This window comes from Pelodiscus sinensis, chromosome 6 (genome assembly GCF_052426305.1).
Source record: "Pelodiscus sinensis isolate ZL-2025 chromosome 6, ASM5242630v1, whole genome shotgun sequence".
NCBI classification, from domain to species: domain Eukaryota; kingdom Metazoa; phylum Chordata; order Testudines; family Trionychidae; genus Pelodiscus; species Pelodiscus sinensis.
In genome coordinates, this window is record NC_143057.1 from 84962364 (window position 1) to 84967557 (window position 5194).

The following is a 5194-nucleotide window of genomic DNA, read 5'->3' on the forward strand; positions in this document are numbered from 1 at the left end:
ATCCCCATTTCCTTGGAGAACAGCAAAACCTCCCCCCCCCGCCTTCTCCACACTTACTATTCCTTCCTACTCCATCCCTGAACTCCTCTTTCCTCTGCTCTCCAACAGCTCTCATTTCCCCCAAGTTACTAACCCCTACAGGATTCTATACAAATACAAATTAAACAAAATCAGGAAGTTCCCACAAGCCAGAGCTTATTTAAGAAGCAGTCAAAAGTAACATCCACCCACACAAGTCCTTCAAAATAGGAACTTACAAGTTCAGGGGGCCTTCTTTAATATGTCTCCCAGTGGTGTCATTTGAGAAAAACTCATGAGGAGAGGGAGAAAGTTGTGTCAGGGTATAGAACATTATATGTGATTATATCACATCCTGAAAACTCATAGGGAGGAGGAACAAAAATGACACCCCTGATGTCTCACCACCCACACACCCCATTAGCCATTCCCACACTTCTCCAAATAACTTCCTTTTACCTCTAAAAAGTTAAAATAACCACACCACTCACATACTACACACATCACTAACATGCACTACAGCACAAAACCTCAATGCTGACCTTAGCCAAAGTACATGGACATGTCACATGTGTGCTGGCAATTTCTAATACTCTTAAGGGAGATTTGAGGATGCAGTTTGTTGTTTTGAATCACTGGTGTGGCTGTCTTTCTCCTACTCATGCTTACCTGGTTATAATGGAGCTTTTGTTTGTGGGAATCTCACCAGATACAAGATTCAATAACATAAAGAAGGCGGACCCTGTTTATGGACTTTTTACATATGTCTACCTGGCCAGTTATTTATACCACACTCATCACAGTTCCTGACTTTTCTGATAATTGCTTTTAAAAGAAGGCAACTTTTGACAGTATGGATTTAAGATCCATTTAAATAGAGTGACCAGATTTTCCTATGCTGAATATGGGACACCTGGTAAAACTGTTTGCATTCAGGTGAGTTCAATGCCAATCAATCAGAACTATGCAGTGTAAATGTTCAAATTAATATCAAGTTGACCGGGCCCCTGTTAAAAAGAAATACTGCCTAGCTAGCTGTACTCTTTTTAGATCCTTTCTTATCTTTGAGGTTTGCATGGAGCTCGCGCTCTCTCTCTCACACACACACACTCAGGTACACCTCTCACAAACAGATATGGAAGTGACTGGCCAACGTGACCCACCCTTTCCTACCCAGTGCTCTCCAATGCCTGGCTGGGTCCCTGGGAAGGACCCACGTCTCCTGGCACCTGATCTTCTCAAGGCAACATGTGCGGGGTATGCAGGGTCACATGACCCCTCTGCAAATATCTGTTGGGGTTCACATCAGACCATGGCAAGCAGCAGCCTTTCCATACTGTGCAGGAGGGAAGGGTTGAGATCTGCTTCCAGTGGAATAGGGGTGGGGGCGGAGGTAGGGATGACCTGGCCCATGTTTTTCCAGAGGTCATCTGTCCCCTACCATCCCCCGCCTTCCTATCGCCAGAAGCAGCTTGTCCCTTCCTGCCTGCAGTGTAGAAAGGCAGCTCACATCTCCAACCTGCTGCTGGCCACCAACACAACCTCACCACCTCCTGTTCCCTGGCTAAAGCCCAGGCAGGAAGGAGTTAAGCCCCAAGGATGCATGGAGCACCAGAGCCCAGGAAACCGGACTGCAGGAGCTTCAGCCAACCTGGCCAGAACTGGTGGCTCAGCTTGGGAGGGTGCATAAGGGACAGTGCAGCCCAGCACTCCGTGTGGGTGAGAAAGACCTAGGACAGTGAGCAGCATGTGAAGAGGGTGTGGAGCACCTCTCTCTGGGGATCAGGGCAGGACGGAGGCATGGGCGAGCCGGGCAGCTGCCCAGGGCGCCAACCGATGGGGGGCACCTGATGGCAACTGTAAGGGGCGCGTGGCTTCCCTTACAGCTGCCATCAGGTGCTGCGTGCCCAGCTCCTGCAGTGCTGGCCCACCCGCACCTCTGCGGCGCCGGCCAGCAGTGCCCTTCCCCCCACGGCCATGGGGCCCTACACAGCCCGGTGCGCACACCAGCAGCGACAGCCGGGCTGGACTGGGCCGCGCTTGGGCCATGCACCCCGGGGCCGGGCCTACACTCCCTAGGAGGGCGGGCCCGCTCCCCGGGGCGGACCTGTGCATGTGCCGTGCGCCCTGGGGCGGCGCCGCACACCCGTGCCCGGAGCGCCAGAATGCCTCGGGCCGGCCCTGCTGGGGACATGCAGAGTTGGGTCATAAACAGGCTGGAAATAGGCTCTGGAGTGGTGGGGAGGAAGCTAACTGAGAAGTGGAGAAGCTTTCTGCCAACTCCATGTGGGGCTTTGGCACATGCAGGGCTTGGTTCTTCCAGGCCAGTGCCCTGGGACAGAGAGCTTGAGCTCTCCCTGGGTGCTAGCCATGGAAAAGCTAGCCAGGCAGGACCCAGTCTCACCTACAGCCCCATCCCCTCCACTGAGGCCCTGCCCCCACTATGGGGAGGAGAGGAGGTGGGGAAGTGCACCGAACACACACGTGCCCTCCCACCATCACAAGAAGGGGAAGCGCATGCATGCCCCAGCCTCCCCGGAGCACCAGGGAGGGAGGAGGCTGCGTAGCCCGAGCTGGCCCACGCCCCCCCCCAGATCCCAGAGCCTGGGGAGGGAGGGTGGCATGCTTCCCCAGCTTCCCTGGCCTGGATCAGCGCGGAGGGCAGGTGCTGGGGGTAGCAACACTCCGGCCCCAGAATGCCTACAGCAGGCATTCTGGGGGCAGAGTATGGGCAGGGCCATGCCTGGTTGTTTGGTAAGGCAAAGCCTTCCCCTGCCTAGGCTACCAGACGCCCATAGTCCCAGTGCAACCAGAGGCAGCTGGGGAAGGAAGGAGCCTGCCAGACAGGCTGTTAGTGAGCTGAATAATTTGACTGTGGCTGATTCTCCACATAGCACTATGAGTTGGACACCCCCTGCTGGGGGAATTTGGAGAAGAAGGGTGCTGGGGAGGAGGGTGAATGGGCACAGCAGGGAGAGGATAGTGAGAGAGAAAACATGTAAAGAGGAGCTGGGTGGGCAGCACAGGTGATATGTAACCAGCCACTGCTTACCCATGTTCACCATCCACTGCAGCCACCAGCCAGTGCTGGCTGGAAATGGGTAAGGGTGTGCATGGGAGAACCTGCTAGCCAAGAGTGGGCACATAGCAGAGTCTGCACTGATGGACTAGCCAGGGGAGCAGCCAGCCCCACACACTGCATCATCTCCTACAGCATGCCCCCAGCTGGCCCCTTCACACAGGTAGAGTGCCCCAGCTGGCTCTTGCTGGAGCACAGCCAGTTCTTACTGGAGTGGCGCACCAGGGTGCACTGCCTTACTTTTACCTCTGCTGAGAAGTGACTTCATTGACATATCTAAGTGCCTTCCTAGAGAGAAAATGTCAGATATTAAAAAGCTGTTCCGTGTGGCAGAAAAAGACAGAACAAGACCAGTGGCTGGAAGGTGAAAACAGACAAATTCATCTTACAAATAGGGCACAAATTCTTCACGCTGAGAATTCACCATTGGAACAAACTACCAAAGCAAGTGACAGATCCTCCATTTCTTGATGTCTTCTAATGAATACTAGATGCCTTTGTAGTGTGTGCTTGAATAAAAACATAGCAACCATGATTTACAGAAGGGCTGGGATATCAGGGGTCAGATTCAGGGCTGGCCTTACCATGAGGCAAACTGAGGTGGCTGCCTCAGGTGCCAGAGTGTGTGTGTGGAAGAGGGAGCACCATTAGGACCCAGAGTGTAGAAAATTGTGTCTGCTGCTGGTGCAGCAAGGAGGCATGAGGGCATCATTTGAGCTCCCCGCCTCAGGTGCCAAAAATGTTGTGGGCCAGCCCTGGTCAGATTTGATGCTTTAATGGTCTCTTCTGACCTTAAAAGTCAACTGGAAAATGAAAAACCGAGTGTGGCATAGGGAGCAGCCTCTCAGGCTTCACTGTACATCCAGTTTCATCCCCAGACTCAGCCGTCATGAAGCGTGATGATCCAGGGGAAGCCAGTCAAACATTCAAAGAGGCTGCCAAGGTCAGGACACCAGCCTTACAAGGGAAGGTGAGTGTGGCAGTGACATCACAAAGGCCTCTTGCAAGACCTCAGCCTATTAGGGGACACTAGTGGGGAGGGACCCTGACAACAGCCAGGCAGGACAGAGGTGAAAGGCAGGGGCAACCTCAAAGACTCCCATGGCTTTGCAGCAGCAGGGCTCCTTCTCAAGGGCTCTCCCTGGGGACTGAGAGAGAATTAGGATTAATGTATGTGAGCATGAGGAAAAACCTTGTTGGAGTTTTCTCCTTTCTTACAACTGATTTTATAGCCCCTGTTTAGAAGGTAAGCGCCTCAGAGAGGTTTGGAACCTGGTGGCTACGTCTAGACTGGCATGATTTTCCGCAAATGCTTTTAATGGAAAACTTTTCTGTTAAAAGCATTTGCATAAAAGTGTCTAGATTGGCATGGACGCTTTTCCGCAAAAAGCACTTTTTGTGGAAAAGCGTCCATGCCAATCTAGACGCGCTTTTGCACAAAAAAGCCCCGATTGCCATTCTCACGATTGGGGCTTTTTTGTACAAAACAAATCTGAGCTGTCTACACTGGCCCTATTGCGCAAAAGCTTTTGCACAAAACAACTTTTGCCCGAACGGGAGCAGCATAGTATTTCCGCAAGAACCACTGATTTCAGACAGTAGGAAGTCAGTGTTCTTGCGGAAATTCAAACGGCCAGTATAGACAACTGGCAAGTTTCTCCACAAAAGCAGCCGTCCCGAGTCCCCTGTTGACGCCAGTCTCCATGCTGCGCTGCTGCTTTGAAAAGCGCGAGAGCCCCCACCAGGACTTCCCGCTGACCCCATGCAGCACACAAAGTTCTGCACTCCTCCTTTGAAATGTTCGAGAGTCACACGAGGGGCTCCAGTACATTTCAAAGGAGGCATGTGGAAGTGCCTATTGGACTAGTCATCCTCATTACTCCAGCTGCTATGAAATGAGAGTCACTTGCTGCTGCAGCAGGGTAACCAGATCCACCAACTTCTCCCATTCACTTGGTCCAGGCTTTGCTCAAGTGTACTGGAGAGGAGGGTTTCCTCTTTAAAGGGCAAGAAAAGGGGGCGGGCAGAGAAGAGTCCGACCCCAGGAACTCAGGCATTTCGCTTTCCAAGGCGGGGTGTGGCACTCACGCCCAGGAG